We start from the raw sequence: 19,197 nt of genomic DNA on the forward strand, positions 1-19,197 counted from the left end.
GGTCTGCATGGAGGAGAGTGCTGGTATTTCCACCACTTGTAATATTAGTGCCAGAAATACCGGCTGTTTTTTGCCAGCGGGGGCTTGATTTACCTCATGCTCTTTGGTGGAAGTAAATCAGTGAACTCCCACTTGTAGTTTGGCAGACTGGGAAAATGGACAGTCATTGAATTACTGGCAATTTTACGTGACTGGCAAACTTATAATGACCCCCAAGGACTTATTAAGATGTGACATTTTTATAGGGACACGAAAACCCTAAACGCGATCACTTCCTTTAATTCATCATACCCTTCATTTTGTTTAAACAAATATTTAAGTTATACTTGGAACCCTAGGGCCCAAAAGGCATTCCTTCCATCACACCTTGAATAACAATCCTAATAAAAGAGAACGAAAATACATTCAGCCCACTTTGATAAAAATGAAAATTCCTGACAGCCCATGCTGGGACAGGCTGTCCTGACTACAGGTAGTTGGCGGATATGGAAAAGGTGGAAACTTGGCCGCCATTGATCTGCGCGTCACGTTTCTCCGTGTACGATGTTTATGGTCTAGTCTTCCTAAACATGGCCGTCGCCTAGTATATCACCACTCCGTACTAGGCGGCTCGCCGCGTTGCAACTTCGGATTTCCCTTTGTTGCTCTCGCTCTGTTCACGTTTTCCTCTTGGCGGTGATCCGCCCGCTATCCTCCTTTTCTCCTATTCTGGTTCGTCCCCTCATTCCCTGGCATTCTGTCTTCCCTTCTCTGTTTCTCCCCGCTCACAGTTCGCTCCCTGGCTCTCTCTCCCTCGTTCTTGCTGATTCCCCTTCTCCATAGCTATCTGTGCGGCGGCTGTTCATTACCTTCGGCTTGTCTCATTACGCTCACCATCCTCACTTACCTCAAGTGGATCTGCAGTGTTACTTCCATCGTTTCTTGGTTCCGGATCAGTGTGCTTCTGTGCTCCGGAGGGGTTTTTCTGCCGTTGGCTTTTCCCCTCACTCCGTTTTGTCCGTCACGGAGGGGGGTCACCGTGACTCCTGTTTAGGGGCCGCGGTGGCTTCCTTTCGAGGCCGACCTTACCTTCTTAAGAAGAAGAGATTACCTGCTCTGCACACCAGGAGAAAGGAACTGAACTACTCTTCAACATCAGGTGAGGAGGAAAGGGAACCGGGAGACGATCTGTGTTCCACCGAAGAGGAGGACATTACCGACCAGCCTGATAAGGTAGTGGGCAGCCTGTTAACGTTGATACAGGCAGGCTTTCGGGATGTTTTGTTTGACAAAAGTGATCTGAAATGGATGGGATCCATGTACAGCAATGACATCTGCAGGCCAAGGAGCTAAGGAGCAGGCAGGGTGGGGTGATGTCACAGGTGTGGCATACATTGGGAAGAGGGCAGGAGGGTAGAGGCAGTGGGAGAGAGTGGGCACAGCGGGAGCGAGCAGGCCTGGCTGGAGATCGGAATTTTTGGGGGTGTCCCCTGCATGATTGGAGGGAGTTGGGTGGGAAAACGGGGCAGTGAGACATGGGGGCCTGCAGAATTATCCCCCACATTAGCGAAGGGGAAAGGGAGAAAGCAGGCACATCTATGGGTTTTTCCACAGCACCCAAGCTGGGCCCGGCAAACATGGTTTTGGCATAAATGTCACGCGGGAAAAACACTTGGGGCCTGATTTACAAAGTGTTTTTCAATAAGATTGCACCATTGTAAAAAGCTTTTGTAAATCAGGCCCATAGTTCCTGAAAATATATTTTGTGGTATTTCTCTCACTTCTGGGCCAACAACAGAACCATTCCTATTCTGCTGAACAGACATCCTGATAACAAATACGTAATTTTTATTAATAATTTAGACCTAAATAAATTGGTTTGGTTTGCTCTGTAAGATACCAAAATAAAAAGGTGTTAAAATAGATCCTTCCAGTCTGGCCTGTGTTTGGTTCCACTTGACATTGTGACACCCCAGTGCCACAAAGCCCATGGAAAAGGACAAACAAATAGTTAACCTTCACTGAATGGAGGATAGCACAGGGGCAACGCGCTGGTCTTGGAAGCAAGACCACACAGAGCAACAGAGGTTCTTATTCCAGATCCGCGCTTAGAGACCGAACTCGTGTATGGTATTAGGCATGTTATAAAAAAACAATTAAATAAATACACACCTATTTACATAAAAACATGCCACGTAGTGATTTCCAGGCAGAGCTCACATTGCTGCATGATTTCCAACTAACCTCATCTTAATTTTCTTTGCATAAAATTCACTTGTGAGGGAAACATGTTCACACTGAACCTTATTAAATTTCCCTGGTAGCCTTTCATTCCCTTAATGCAGCCAGTATCACTCTGAATGCATCTCTCATCCATTACCCACCAAATAATTTGACTATGACAAACATGGAGGAAAGTTACCCAGGATGCCTTTATGGTGGCTGAAAGGATGGCAAGGGAGTTTGTTAATATAGAATTAACGAAAGGGGGGAATTTTGGGGAGCAGGGGTATAAGTCCCAGGCCCCTTGGCACTTTAGGACATGGCGATTGTAGACGGAGGCGCTGTATCAGAGCCAAAGAATGGACAGGTGAGGGTGGTCGCCCAATGGGAGTTGGATTATGGTGGAAATTTGCTGAATCCTGGTGTTAGTATTATATGTGTAAGACTCTCTTTACTTGTGTGGGTCAGGTAATGGCGCTCCGTTAATGCTGTCTGCAGTAATGTGAGGGGCATGACCGGCTTTCCGGTGCTCTCTTGTCGCACACCGCATCTGTGGGGGATACTGAACACCTTCTTCTTATACACAATTCTATTTCTTCTATTGGTGCTCGTCCCTGTAATTCCATTATTCTGGTAATGGGCAATGAGTTAAACCCTTCTTGCATTACCATGTTACGCGCTCATGTGTGTCTATTGGGAGGGGTATCAAATTAATTAATCTCTGAAAAGTATGCTGCTTTCTTTGCTTCAGCATCTGTGGCTTTGTTGCTGTGGGAAACTACGTCCTCCCCCTTCATGTGGGCTTGGCACTTCACCACAGCGATGGTTGATGGGAGTTGTAGTGCATCTATGAGTCTGTCCATAGATAACGTGCTGCACTGGTGTGCCATCAGAACGTCGGAAGCCCCGCCTCTTCCATCATGACAGTGCTGCAGGTACTGTTGACGTCACGTATGCAGAGTCGGAATACACTGTTATCTCCTCATCCTCATGTGTTTCTAGTGCTATTATGAGTGCTACTAATTCTGCTGCTTGTACTGAGAAATGTTAGGGTAATCTTGTGCTTGCTACTACGTCACGTTCTGTCTCAATTTGACCACTGCAGTCCCTGTATGTCATTCCCCTAATGTCTACTCAATCGTTGAGGACCCATCAATAAAGAGTACTTCCTCTCCCCTGAAGTCATTTTCTTGGATGCTTGGGATGTCGTCATAGTGTTCAGTGTGTATTTAGTGCAGTCATGTACATAGTCTCCATCCTCTACTGACTCTGCTATGAATGTTGCTGGGTTCCCAAATCTGAATCTCACTACTTTTATTGCTGGGTTTGAGGTGAACACCACGTATCCAGATGCTCTCTGTGTGGTCAGCGTGCGTTTGGGCTTTTCAAGAATGGCAAAGAGCTCATGCTTCGACTAGAGCGCTATACTACAGCCCATGGTGTTACTTGCCAATATCTCAGTTGAAGAGGCACCTGCAGCCAATGCTTGTTTACAAGGATAATGGCCTCTCATCACTGGATCGGTTTGTGCCCCAAAGTAGTTTTCTGTGTGAGTACTGCTGTCATCACTACTACATTCGAGTGTATGAATAAGTACAATTCTGCACTGTAATCAGGGATTCCCTAAACTGGCGCAGTGCATATTGCCTTTTTCAATTCATTACATGCTTCTGTCATTTCACCTGTCCAAATTAGTTTGCAGTCACCCCTTTGATTCTCCCTAAGTCCATTTAAAAGGGGTCTTGTGTATGTGCCGTATTTGAACACCCAGACCCTGCAACAAATGCAAAGACCTAAGAATATCTGCATCTCCCTCACAGTCTTTGTCAGCAGTGTTTTCATAATCACTTCTGCGCTTTCAGGTGTTACCTTACTGCCTTCCTGTGAGATTAACTATCCGATGTATAGCATCTCGTCCTGGCAGTACTGTAATTTTGCCTTATCCACCTTGTATCCCTTCTCTGCCAAGACTGTCATCAACTGTATTGAGTCTTTTCGGCACTGCTCCTGTGTCCTGGTAGATACCCAAATGTTGTCCATGTTTTGGATCACTGTGCTGTCTAAAAGTATATTCCCCAGGCCCATTTGAAGAACCCTATTGAATATGGAAGGAGATTCATAGTACCCCTGTGGTGACCTTGTATGATTCCACATGGAGTCGGATTGACAAGAACGCATTTGTTAAGTCAATCACCGTGAAATGTGTGGCTTCCAGTGGGATGGTACATAATATCATTGCGGGATTGGGAACTAAGGGAAACTCTGCTTCAACAATATTATTGAAAGGGCGCAAATCCTGTATAAAATGGCACAACGTCCCCAGCATCGCCTTCTTTACTGGGTGCACAGCAGTGCTGCATTGAGACTCTGATGGTAAGAAGATTCCCTGTTGCACTAGCGTGGAAATTGTTTACAAAATCTCTTCACCTGCCTCCTTAGACAAGGGGTATTGTTTTGCCTTAGGTAAGATCACCTCTGGCTTCAGTTTGATTTTGACTGCTCTGACCCCTTTCAGTAGGCCAACATCATATGGGCTGTTGGTCCATAATATACTTGGCACCTGTGCTAGATCGTCCTCAAGAAATAGAGGTGTCTTTTTCCTCAGGAGCATCCTGTGTCGGACTTCCCTGTACTTGATTGTCATCCAGTAAGTAATGCTCATGAAAACGTCTCAATATCTGAAACAGTTCTTTGTCTGTCAAGTTATTCAGTCTGTGTCCTTCGCCTACTGTGATTACTGCTCTCCAAGCTCTCCCTGTATCTTCAGTCCTGTGAATCACTATTCTCTTTTCCCTTACTATGACTGTTTCCAATTCTAATGGGAATAGCTGCCCTTCCTCCTCGTTCAGGGGAGTTTTTGTCCTGAATAAAATCTCATCTGGTAAACAAAGTAGTTTACCCTGTATCCTTGGGAGCCATGCTAGCAATATATTCACCCCATACTGGAATACCTTGGGATCTAGGGGCTCCCCCCTCTGTAAGGTCTGACCACAGAATGCTTGAATACATTCTTGTGCATTTACATAGTGAATCCCTGGAGTAGAGCATACGTTCCCCATATCAGTGAATGAGATGGTCATGTTGAGCTTACTCATCATGTCCCTTCCCATTATGCTAACTGGTGCGTGTGGCGGGAATATAACAGCGGCATGGTAAGATCATGCTCTCCAACTGAGATTGGCCATTTGCCAGTGAACTGAACCAAATCTGTGAACCCAGAAGACCTTTGAGTATTCATGACAATGCCTGACATGAGGTATCTCCCCTCCCTAACATAGGACCTGGTGGCTCCCATATCCACGAGAAAGGAGAACATCTTGTCACCTATGGTAACCCCCACTCATGGTTCCTCATTCGTGTCGGGTATAACAGATAGGATTGAGCATATCAAGTCAGTCTTTGGGCTGTCCTATTATGGGTATAATCTATTCCCTGTCCCTGTAAAAGTATTCCCTCCCAGTATAGCCACATTCCCTAGCCTTGGTGCGGGAGTCTGTACTGCAGTATCAAGATTGCTAATGGCTACAGTGTTCTGCTGTGCCGGTGTGTGACATGCTTCATGTGGTTGTTGTGACCGCGCTGGTGCATGCTCCACTGGAACCATTTGTAGCACATAACGCAGTGGCTGTGTGTACTCTTGGGCTTCATAGTCAGGTACCTCTGTGGTGTATGCTGTTGGATGTATCATCCCCCCTCTTGGGTCTTGCCAATTATGTTGCATTCCTCCCCTGCTTCTACACACCCCGGCTACATGGTCAATCTTCCCGCATGTTCAACATTGTGATGGAGGTCCCATGGGCCTGGGCTGTCCTCCGTTAAATTCTTCCCCTCTTGCTGTACATGGTATCCCACTCCTCTTCCCCTGGGTGCTCCTCCTCTTCCCCAGAGCCAATAGTTAGTGTCCCTTCTTCCTGCAAATCTCCCCATTGCTGTCTGCCGCTGGTAATGTGTATTATGTGTAACGACTCCCTCTCTTTTTGTCAACATCACCCCTTCCATTGAATACTTTGATAATATTTTCTGAACTAACTTCGCTTCTTGTTTCCTTCCCTTGCGTTTCTGTCTCACGTTCTCTTGCATTAGTTGACAATTATGTACTATAGTCAATTGAATTTCTGACCACAGCTTCTCCCCCATCCCCACTAATTTCTTCAATTGCTTCTGTACTTGCTCTAGTAGTCCCTGACTTATTGTGTGGTAAAACAAACCCATGTTTTTGTCCCACGGTTCACGAGTCTCAAAGCGCCCGAGTTCTTGGATCTCTTGAATATATTGAATTGTGTCTTTTCACGCATTTTGCTTGCCATAACCACGCTTATGTCGGATGTGTCTGGATATTGTTCTCTGAGGGCCCATCATACGGCTGGCCTACAGTTGTTGAAAGGTGCTCCGTCGTGCACCGTGTTTTGTGCTGTCACTCTAGGATACCCTGCTTGCTTCCAAAAGTCACCAGCTCTCTCCCCAAGAATGGCAGAGAGCAAGCTCTTCATGTCACCCACTGCTAATGTTCTCTATGCTCTTAACCTTTCTAACTCATAGATCAATTTTCCTGTCCTGCAGTCAACAATGGCAATTTACATCTTAGATTATCCTTCTCGATTTGTTGCCATGGTATATATTGCGGTTGTCCTTCACCCTTTTCTAACAGTGGAAATTGTGTCAGTCCCAGACTTTTCTTGGGTTTCCTTATGTCTTTCGTTATTGTAAATACTCCCGTCATGTTAGCTCTCTTCCAATCCGGTAACGCTCTCAACTGCTGCGCATACAGGGTAACCTCGTCTCTGCTAAGCGATCAGTCCTTTGAGCACTTAATGCAGCCTTCAGGTTCTAGCTTCCTTCTTTCCATCTCCTCTTCTTCACCCCATTGTGTCTCCCGCTCTGGGCTTTCTCCCTCAGAGGGGCAGTGCCAACTCCTCCTCCCTTCTCCCTTGTTCCTCGTCTGACCCCATTGTCCCTAAATTGTCATCACTCTCCTTACCCCCTTTCTCCTCAAAGCTCTGTTGTTTCAATATATTTACTCTCTGGTGTCCCCTCATCGCCCTACCCAGTGAGTCACTTCCCTTTCTCTGTGGGGATCCCACTGTGCTTCTGCTTGCGTTAAGGGCCATAGCATTATCGCTGCTTTGATCTAATGTCCCAATCCTCCTTCGTATTCCTGCTTCCCCGTCTTCGTCCAAAAGTCTCGGAATCCTCATTATGTCTTCCACTTCCTTGAGGCATCTCTCCCTACTTTCCTCTCTTTCCCGCTCTTGCCTTTTATCCCTTTGCTCCTTCTCTCTACACTGCTGTTCTTTGATAATTCCCTCAATTTCTGTTTTCCTCTTCTCCCTTCTAAAGTGTACCTGTAGCTCTTTTTCCTCTTCAGCCTTTGTTGTTGTCCTCTCTTCTGCTTCCTTCTGCTTTCTCTTCCTCTACTTTTCTTCTCTTTCGTTCTCCTTCTCTGCTTTCTCTAATTCTCTCTTCATCTGTTCCTGTTCCTTCTTCTCCTCTCTTCTGGCATTATTTCTACCCATTCTCTTTCCCCTCTTCTATTCTCTTTCGCTCATCCTCTTCCTCCTTTTCACTTCACTTCTTGGCTCCCGCCTCTGGGTCAGGGCTCCCCTCTACCCCATCTGTTTAATTTAAGCAATATTTGTCCTCTCACCCGCCTCATTTGGTGGGACTGCCGTCTCTGCATCCCCCTTACATCGCTGGGTCATCTCCTCCCACCCCATCAACTTCTCCTGCATCTGGCTGCGCTCCTTTAGTTTGTCAGTCATGGTCCCTACTTTCTGATTCACGAGCTTAGCTTCACTAAGTGTGTCTTCACTACTGTATGCAGGAGGTGCATACACAGGATTAGTATAACCTGCCACTGCATTTAATTATTTCAAGGGGTAAAATCCCTGTCCTCCTGTCGCTGGGTCAGTTGTCTGAGGTGGAGGAGGGGGACCCATGGGCGCTTTGCACCCCACCTCATGCTGCTTAAGCATCCACTCTCTCATGGGTGGGTCCGCCTCCTCGTCCTCAAACATCTTCATTAGTTCCAATACCGCTAATCTGTTGCTGAATGTCTTCCCTTTGTATGCGGCAGGCAAATATGTGGTCATATGTTGCAGCGCAGATTAATAAAGACTTCCTTCCTGGGGCCATGGCCTCGCCATTTTGCCCTCTGTAACACAAGTCCATTCCCACTTTACTTGTTATATCTGTATGGACTTGCAAAAATGTCTGAGGGTGTCCCCCCCATGATGGCACGTCACCTTCTGACTGCTGATACTTACTTGACCTCAAAGCAGGATTTGTTGTATGTTTCAACACATTGGCAATCTTATTTTTACAGTTCTTGTCTACAATAAATCAACTCTTCCAAAATACAACAATCTTTTCCACCAGCCTCTCCGGCTTCACCAACATCAATAAGGGCGCATACCACAAGCCACCAACACTCGAACTTCTACCCTTAAAGGCCAATCCAAACCTCTCAATGCTCCCTGAGCCCCACCCAGTGGTACTACAATCTTTTTGAATACATGCAACCTCAAACTCTTGAGCTCGCTGTGCCTTCAATCTTCCACCATCACCTTTCACCACCACAAAACAAAACCTTTTCTCCTTTACTCCACCAACACCTATGTGCTTCAATGTGGGCCGACAACCTCCATCCAATGTGCTATGTCCTATTCACAACCTTCTTTTGACGTCGTCAACTACTATGCATGCAAAACATATGAGTGCACTCTCAAACCACCACAATGACCAAAATATCCCAACATAAATACCCCTGGGCCGTCTTCCTGCTTTTACACACAGGAGATTCATCTCTTAAAGTGCCCTGTCAGAGGCGTGGCCCTTCGTCTACACTGTAGCATATGATAACCTTTTCCGCTTTATTTTTGTATTCTTTTTATTTTTTCTGTAATATTCAAAACAGGCATTCATCTCTTCATCCGTAAATTCAGCGAACACCTGGAAAACAGGGATACTATCATAAATAACATAACATGACAGACAAGTCATAACTTCTCCCTCTTACATTTGCATAACAATTCCCTCCCATCTATATTTGACAGATTGCTGGACTCATACTAACACTCGGTGGATCCGCTGAAGCACTCGGACACGTCACTCCCACAGTCTGTCACTCTGCCTTCCAGTCTGCTGGGCATCCCACAGGGAGCAGGAAATAATTTCACCAAGTGGGCTCCTGACGACCATCTCAGTAGTTCATGCGTGATTAACAGTCTGTTCCACGCTGGTCGTGAAGTTTCCCTTCAGGCTCGCAGTGGGGAAAAAAAGGTATTTTGCCAGGAGTCTTGGCAAACCGTTCTCTGCTTCCACTTGAAGTGGAGGGGTGGGAAAGCCCCCATCATAAAAGCAAGAGGTCCTGTTCAGGGTAAATCCTCATGCCCAAGAAATGGAAAAAGCCCAAAAATGTGATAAAACCACTTTTTATTAAGAGATCTCACAAACATGGACAGACATGGACATCTCAGGATTTCCAATGCTCTTGCAGCTGGTTACAGGCTTGTCATCAGGTTTTAACAGGTTGTGACATCAAAGGTGACACATTATTCTACAAAAACCTAAGGCAGGCTGGGGTTGGTTAGTGGAGCAAACTACATATAGCATCTATAAGGGGTTAGTGTTTTGATTGGTTATACGTTATCTGGTGGCTCCACCTGCAAGCACCTCCTTAATGTTGCAAGTAAAGGCATATCAGGATAGTGCATCATAATTGGTTACTGCAACAAAGTGTAATCTGGTGTGGGCGGTGAGTGAGGATTAGTCAGTGAGGGTCTTCTTAGCCTTGATACCTTTCTGTACCAATAAGGTTACCATCTCCCATCCTCTAGGCCTGATACTATTTTGTATCATCTGTCCTAAACTGGGTGGGAACAAAAATCTCTGTCTGGCTCAAATGAATAGGCTTTGTCTTCTAGTCTACGATCACATATGTAGAGACTACTGGTTTGATTTTCCTGCTCAACCTTTATGAGGATTTTAGAATGTATACGTGCATTTGTTATACCTTCCCTGTCCTCTAGGGGCTCGTTCAAGCTACCTTTCAGCCACGTTCAGTGGGATGTGGTATGTCTCTGTCCTTTCACTAACATTTGTGTCTCTCCCAATCTGTTTCTTGTGTCTGCCTTTGTCTGCACTTGAGAGTGCCGATGTGAAACTCTCCCTCCCTTGATGGCCTTGGCTAAAATATGTACACCGACTGCATGAACAGTCTGTTCTGCGTTTTCCTGCAAAATCGGTGAGACAGACCTCTCCCTGCATTCTTTAACCTTCTCAGTGCTTTCCATTCACTTTAGTGCGGCTGCATCTTCCATTTTGATTTTTATAGCTACTTATGTCAGTTGCGTTTAGCGTCAAGCACACTTCATGTTTCATGCATCTTTGTGTTTCAGCATAGCGAAAGCGTATATGTCCTCTAAGTGGGTCAAAAGCCTGTTCGTCGTCTCTAAGAGCAGTTTAATCTAAGTGTCTGCATCGATTTGTGCAGGTATGCATATGTGCTTCATGTCTAACGTATCCATGTCTTGGTCGTGATGTCAATGACTCTATGCACGGCCCCAGTCATTCTAATTGCTCCATCGTCTGCAAGTTTATCTCCTCTACGACGTTATCAGGGTACGATTTGTAGGGTTGTCTGAGTAAATAGCGTTTCTCGCATCTGCGGTACAATGGTGATGGGAAGGAGAGGTCCGAGACCGATGTGTACCTTTCAGTTCTGTAACATCGGGATGAGGGCCACATTCATCTGTCCCTCTTCAAACCTCTTCCTACCGATCCTCTAAAGTGTAAAATGCAATTGCAACTTATCTCTAACAACCCCTATACACATACAGCATATGAGTGCACTCGTAAAACAACGCAAAAATTCCCCATGGCCATTGTCTAGCCAAAACTCTATGGCAAGCTTAACACCTTTCATAAACACCCTGTTAGGCCATCAAGGGTGTGACCCTTCTTCTGCTCCTCACTCGGTCACAGGTTAACTCTTCTCTTCTTGTAAGTATTGCAAGGGTTGGTGAGGAGTCTCCATGATGATGTGCTCCCCTTGATGAATGGGAATTAATTCTTCAACGCCCACACTGTTGCCAGGTGTTCCTTTCTGCAATCATTGAGTTTTTTCTCCACAGAGGAAAAAGTCTTGCTCGCGTACGAGATTACTTTGTTGACCATGTCATGCTTTTGGTATAATACTGCTGTTAAGCAAGTATCTGGGAACCCCATCTCCAAGAAGAACTCCTTGTTCTTTATGGGGTAATCCAAACAGGGGGCTTGGGAAAGGCTTCTCTTTAGTTATTTTACTGACTTGGATTGTACTGGACCCCACTCCCACTTGACCCCAGCCTTTAATAAATGGACCAAGCGTCGTTTGACCTCTGCGTAGTCTTCAATGAACTTTCTACTATAATTAGTGAGTCCAAGAAGGCTTCTTAGTTCGTGGTAGGGTCTCTCAATTTCAATAATGCTTCCACCTTTTTCACCTGTGGGCTGAGATCCTCAGGGGTGATTTTGAGCCCTCAGAAGTTCACATGGGTTTTACACCACTGTGCCTTCTGAAAGGACAGTTTTGCTCCGGTTTTCTGCAACTGGGTCAGAACATACCGTATTTCCGCTATATGTTCCTCCACAGTTGAGCTCATGATTAAGACATCATCTACATAGGCCAGGGTTCCCCTTTTGGCCAAATCGGGCATGGCCTTATATAGGAAGATATTAAATTAATTGCTGGAGTTTATGTATCCAAAGGGGGTATGGGTCTACGTGTATTGCTGCCCCCTGAAGGTAAAGGCAAGATTGTACTGGTCTTCCCTACTCACGGGTACTGTCCAGCAACCGTTGGTCAAGTCAATACGGTATACACCTTTGACCCTTGGATCTGGGCAATCCCTAGTCGATGTAGGGAAGAGGCCATCTTGACATGTGCACCCATTTGTTTAACTCCCTTAGGTCTGCGCAAAGTCTCCATTGGCCATTGGGTTTCAGTATCCCCAGTACCGGGTTGTTAAAGGTACTGCGGATTGGACAAATTATCCCCCGGGATTCTAAATTTTTTATAATCTCTGCGAGTGACTCCATATACGTGAGAGGTAACAGGTATTGCTTCACAAATACTGGAGCCATCTCGGGGGACGTGGGTATGGTGGTTGAATGTATCTATGTGTATCCACAATCATATCAATCCACTGTAAAGATATCCTAAAAATACAGAAACACCTGTTTCAGCTTCTGGTTTTGCTCCTTTCTCTCACAGGCATCAGCAAGATTGATTCATTTTTTGACCACCTGCCCTGGGAAGACCTCAGGCTTAGCAATTTCGGCACTATCCTCCAGTTGGGTGGAGAGATCTCTTGTTATGGTGTTGGCCTGGATGTGAGGTTCCAAGGATGGGAGGTAGTCACGGTTGACTCGTAATACCACCTCATCCTTCCTGATGTCACAGGTCTCCTTCTCCACGTCATAAGGGCAGGAAGATTACACCAAGAAATTCCTCCCTTGCCTGGTGAAAGTCTTTTCTGGAGGGAGACTGTCATCTATATGTATGCAGTCATTTGGAATTGGTCCAATGATCTCATTACCTAAATCAATGGAATAATGTTGGGCATCAACCGCCATTGCAATAAAGGTGTCTGCGCCCAGAGTGATACTTTGAGGGTCGCTGTTATCCACCAATTTTCAAATGGTGTCATGTTGTAGGTCAACTAGGGGTGTTGGATGTAAATACAAACCTTGCTGTTGGAGATGATAATTCAGATTTTGTCACGAGTGGCACTCTGGTAAGAGTGGCACAGGACACCCAGGAAGGGTTTTCGGTGGTTGTGCCGAAGGAAGGTGGACAGATAAGTACACACACAGCTGAAAGTAATGAGAACGAAGAGTAGACAAGTGTAGCAAGGAATAAGGTACAACAGAATGGATTCCCTCTAGGGGTGTATGCAGATAAAGGAAAAGAGTATTCCACGGACCTTAGGAAAAACTCTAGCCTTCTGCACAGTTTGCTATAACAGAGGCCCACGCTGTTTGCTCATGGCTTGGAACAACAGCTATGGGTGTCTGTAATGTAGAAACGAGACAAGGGAAGGGGCAGAGGTTGCCTGACGGAAACCAACAGACAAGCTCTGTACAAAAGGGTCTACAAACAGTACAAGAGAAGATACTAACAGACAAATCCAGGAAAAAGGAAGTCAATAGCAAACTAGCAGAAGGGAAATGAAGGGAAAGTCATATAACAGGATTGGATAGCAGAGGACGGTAGGGAACAAGGTTGAGAGCTCAGAGGAGCAGGGAAAGCAATGAGCAAGCCCACAGGAGCAGGGCTGTAAGGTGGGGAGCCCAAAGGGAAAGGGCTTAGGGCAACGGAGTAAAGCAGGCTGCACGGCAAGGAGCCCAGAAGGGCCGGGCAGCAAGGAGTGAGCCCTGGGGGGCAGGGCCGCTGACCGTAGAAGGCTGCAGAGGACTGTAGAGGGCTGCTAGATTGGAAGTCCAGCGGACAAAGGCTGTAGGTTGAAGGCAGCAGAGCGCAATCGGCTGCAAGGTAGGAAGCCCTGAGGACAAGGGCTGTTGGCAGCGGAGAGAAGCCGACTGCGCGGCCAGGAGCCAGAAGGACCGGCAGCTAGGAGTAAGCCCAGAGGAGCAGGGCCGCTGACTGTACAAGGCTGCAGAGGACTGTAAACTGCAAGGTAGGGAGCCCAGAGGACAAGGGCTGTAGGCAGCCGGAGTGAGGCAGGCTGCAGGGCAGGAGCCTGGAAGACCAGGGCGGAAGGTAGCAGCTGAGCGTGATCGGCTGCAAGGCAGAAGCCCGGAAGGGCAAAGGCGGAGGCTGGAAATCAGCAGAGCGTGATCGGCTGCAAAGCAGGAGCCCGGAAGGGCAAAGGCGAAGGGTGGAAAGCAGCAGAGCGTGATCTGCTGCAATGTAGAGAGCCCGGCAGGGCACTGGAGGAGGCTGGAAAGCAGCAGAGCGTGATCGGCTGCAATGTAGAGAGCCTGGCAGGGCACTGGATCCAAAGCCGGAGTGAGGAGGAACCGCATACAAGATCCGTAGCTCGAAGCAAAAAGGTGCCGAAAGGACTCTTAATGCAAGAGACTGAGCCCCTGCAGGCAGCAGCTTTTATACCGCCCTGCCCAGCACAGAGGCAGGCTAATTGGTCGCACCTGGATAAGCACACCTGCAGACAATCGGCCACCTCCCTCTCTGTTCCTGAGCTGGTGGAAGCAGAGCAGATCCCTAGGGCTTCTGGGGATTGTAGTTCCAAAGATGGCAAATTGGAATGGTTGGATCGCTTTTCTGGAGTGCTCTGTGTGTTGCTTCACTGATGTAATTAGTGTGCTCATCCTCTTCCAAAACTTTCTGAATTCTCCATGTCAGTTCTTCTGACAACAATTTATAAGTGCAATGATCCCGATGTTGTTGCTTGCACTCAGCCATAGCTGTTCATCATGACGATCGCCTCCCCTTTATCTGCCAGTTTTATCATCAGATTTTTGTTGACTCTCAATAATTGATTACTTCAAGTTCTTTTTTCGAGATTTTGCCGTTTTGTAATTTCGAACTACATAAAAGTTTCTTCAAATCATCATGGACTCATTTTTTAAAGGGGGACAGTGTGTTTGATTGTGCAGTCGGAATGTATTTACTTTTCCCACTGTGTTCTTCATAGGGAAAGATGTCTGTATCCTCTTCTATGTGATTTTGGAATTGTAGTTTAAGAGTGTTTTTCCTCTGAAATTGTTCAATCTCTATGAATGTGTAAAAGCTAGAATTGTAAGCAACTAGTACAAACGTAAGGCTTTTTGTAGTATCTGTGTAATTTCTGGTGTGACTGATTGATCTGATAAATGTATAGCTAGGTTTTCTTGGACCATAAATTCCATTTCCCTTCGTCTGTTTTTCTTTTGACCTCTTCTGGTAGGCCTTTGTCTCAAAAAGGTACCGTGGACACAATGTTTGTGCCCGATGCTGTTGGTCGAGCTTCAGCCATGTTTAAATAATCTTATTCTGTTTCTGTAGAAGAGCTCAAAGGATTGGTTGAAGTCGAGGTTTGTTGGGTATTTTGTCTGTTGAAAAAAAAACGGTTGCCTCTTTTCTCTGGTCTGTCATCTAACCAAGAGTAATTTCTGTCAAACTTGGAATCCAGAGTATCTCTCTCTTGTGATATAGTCTAGTCTTGTTCTCTCCTGCTGGCCATGGATGCATGCTGGTAGACTGTTGGTGAGTGTATGATAGACAGTTCAGGATAATGTTGGGATGGTGGGTGAGTGTTGTGTGTGAGTGTTCCATGAGTGTCAGTTGGGGGCCAGAGCTGGTGATGTGAGAATGGCAGCTGGGTGTACTGTGTGATCTGTGTCCTGTATGTAACTTCAAGTAACTGGAACTGCACTTATGTATAAATGTACAATAAAGCTACCCTGGAACTACAACAGAGGCTACACAGCTGGTCTGTGAGTGAGCCCTACAATACAGCTTCCTTATTACAGCACTCTCTTAAAAATTTAGCAGTTTCGTTTTTTGTAAGTCACTTTGGTACTACTCCAATAAGGCGTTGATGTTGTTTAGTGCCTCTGTAAGATCTTCACAGTATCAGCTTGGTCTCAGCAATTTTGATTTCAATTTTCTCAATGTCCAGAGATAATGCTTGCTTAATATTCAACCAACCATCCCACCTTCATGTCCATGTCCAAACAGAGTAACACAGTTTTTGAAAAAAACACTGATGGAATGCTTCTCTTAAACTGATGCTTTTCAAGCCACAAATGGTTTCATTTATCTAGGAAATCACAAACTTACTGAGTACTGTTCCACTCATAGGCCGTCTTTAGGAGTTTGTAGGTGCAGTACATGTTATGGAATTTCTGTTACACCACTTTTTTACTGCAACAGCGAACTTGAAGTTTGGAGGTGAAGTACATAGCTGGAGATAACTCCTCCACTTTACCTCCAAAAATGGGCAGATTTACTGCAGCTGAATTACTGCTCGCTGTAAAGGCACAAAAATCCCCTCAGGGTCTTATGGACTTTGAAAATGAGGCTTAAAGGTGCCATTACTCCACTCGTAATTCAGTGGTCAGTGCACTGAACTGAGTGGTGGTAATGGTGAACCAGTCTGGCGTTAATTCTGCAAACAGATCTCAGAATTACCACCATACGTGTAATGGGGCCCAAAATGAACAAGATATTATTACAACAAGCTGCTTAAATATTTTGACAGAAGTTGTGAAGTTAGAACTGACTAAGTGGATACGTGCAAAATACCTGAATTATGGTAAACATTTCTTTAGTAAAGTTACCAGTTGCGTATTCGGGTAACAGTTAGACAGGTAAGCTCCATGGTGGTGAAAAGAAGCAGGAGTCCCTCTTAAAAGGTTCTCACACTTTTACTAATAATTAACACTGACCTGACAAAGCCTGATTCCACATTTCAATTTGGAAGGATAATATTAATCATTTAAGTTTAAATAAAATCAAGTTAATTTACAAGTTATCCACGGAATAGCCAATAGCAGTATTTACAATTAGCTGGTTCGCCCACTGATTTAAGTGTGCACTATTTTTTTACTTTTGGGTGTCATGTTTTACTTCCGGGAAACCAAAACAGCCAGTTAGGTACTGTCAACACAACAAAAGGAAGTCTCACCACTAAAGAAAAGGGCATGTGCCACAAATGGAAAAAAGTTGCTGGTTATGAACATTTGAGCAGCCTGTGGACCAGGAGACTGCCACCTACTAAAACATGCCCACTCCAATCCAGCACAGAAGGGCCTGTTTCCTCCCTGCACCGTTGGTGCCAAAAATAAAAATACAATCATTATTTCTTTTTTTTAGCATGCCCACTTGTCCTGGAAATAGTTCATTTTTTTTTTTTATTTACAGCATCAGAGCCCACCGAAGGTAGGAAATGTAATATTATTTCTACAGCGATCAGGTGCACGTCTTTTGTCAAATCATTTTTTTTAGTTTCAGTGTTATGGCCGCTCTATGCTTTTTTCTGTGACTACATTTTTAAAGGAGTGACCTGCGAGTATTTCTGGGTCAGTAGTACAACATCCAGACAGTTGCATTGATGTTAGACTGAAGAAAACAACAGCTGATCTATAGCACGAAGTTCCATATCTTTGCGAGTGACAGAAGCAGCCAAATTGCATTTCATCACTTAATGATCTCTTTATTGATACTACAGGAATATGTATGTTCTGTCTGTACCCCATGTATAATGTTCTTTAGTCCTTGGCCAGTGTCACGGATCAGGCTGCGTTGGACCATCGGTCCTCCCGGCAGTTCTTCACCCTCAGGGGACTCCATCACTAATCTCTGGCAATGATTTTGTCCTTGGAATGCGCACATGTCCAGGCAATATGTCAGCTTGACCGTGGTTTGAGTGGTCACTTCTCCCACTGACTCGTTGGTTTGATCAGTCTTCTCCAGGCTTTTTCTGCGATAAGCCTGTTGGCAAGCTGGGTGCATCTTCAAAGATAGTGCAAACTGCGGACTAGCCATTTCCGCATACATTTTGGCCAATGTACCAAACAGATCAGAGTTGATGCCCATCACTAAGGGCATGTCTGGGTCTGGGTTCTTCGTGGTGCACACTAGAGCCAAGGTGGTTAATGTGGTGTTCACCCCAGCTACTTCCTGACTTAAATGGATCTTCATACAGGTATACCCCAAATATCTGCATGCAGTATCTCCTACTCCCATCAGGTTTAACCCCTCCAAGGGCTCCATGGGTAGATGGGCCATATGTTGGCGATAATATGGCTCATAGACAATGGTGACCTGGTAACCACTGTCTAGCAATGCTGTAGTCCTCCTCCCTTCCGGGTCAACAGAGATAGTCATGGTGGGCCCTATAAGGCCAGCAGGAATGCCTCGATGACAACTAGGTTGAGTTTGTAGGTGATTGCAGGATGCGGGTAGTGTCTTCTTGGGGTTGCAAAGCTCCTGGACTAAGCGGAGGTGGTCAGTTGTGGGACCCTCCTGAGCCTTATTTGGATGCTTGGTAGTTGGTACTTCAGAGTTTAATGTCATTGTGGGGATGCAGGAGTTTCTTGCAGTGGAACTTACTGCTGGGGTCAAGGTTCTAGCTGCTCCTCTGCTACAAACTCCTGGGCAAATCCCCACGCTGCTCGGGCTGAAGTTGGTTTTAAGGCCTCGAATCGAGCAGCTACTGGGGCATATTCGTGGTCTTGATCACACCGATGAATGGAGTGTCTCTCATCCCCTCATCGATGGCAGAATCTCCAGGGTGTTAAGGGGGCCAATGATTGGGTGACATATTCTCTAGGTTCCTGAGCTCGTCGAAACATCTGATGTTCTCGATCACTAGAGGGAGGAAACGCTTCTCTGCCTCTCTGCTGATTGGCATTCGGACTGTATCTGATTAACAGCAGGGCCTGTATTTTCTTCACCAGTTCTTGCAGCTCCTCAATCTGTTTCTGCTGGGGAGTGCTATGGTTGGGTGCTGGGCTCCTGCCTTGGACAAGGTGGCTCTGGACATTGATATTACTGCTTCTTCTTCCAGCGCCCTTATTGACCATAATAGTTCTTCATAAGAGTGAGGTGTGTCTAGTCTCTCATGCAGTCTCAGTTGCAAAATGGGTATGGCAGCTTCTTTGGCTCCTCAGAGTATCAGTTTCAATCAGCACCTGTGCAGTTGTGAAGTCTCTACTCCTCGTCTATGGTGTGCCAAACGTAGAATCTGTTAAATCCTCACGAGGTAGTCCGACAGTCTAACTCCTGATTTAAGAGAGGTAGCATGAAATCTCATCATTAAGTCTTCCTCCAATTCACTAGTGCCAAATGCTACTTCCAGTGTGCTCATCACTTGCAGGGAAGTCGAGTCCGGACTCAGTGTTTGGAGGGATTGTACCGTCTGTGGGGCAGATCCTCACAAAGCCTCTATTACTCATCTTCTTTTTTCTTGGTCAGACACTTTCCAGTCTTGTAGCATGAGCTGAGTGAGATCTGCCTACAGTTTGTACCCCTCTTCTCCTTTAGGCACA

Source organism: Ambystoma mexicanum, chromosome 3p (assembly GCF_040938575.1).
Source record: "Ambystoma mexicanum isolate Mex_15411 chromosome 3p, UKY_AmexF1_1, whole genome shotgun sequence".
In the NCBI taxonomy this organism is placed as follows: Eukaryota; Metazoa; Chordata; class Amphibia; order Caudata; family Ambystomatidae; genus Ambystoma; species Ambystoma mexicanum.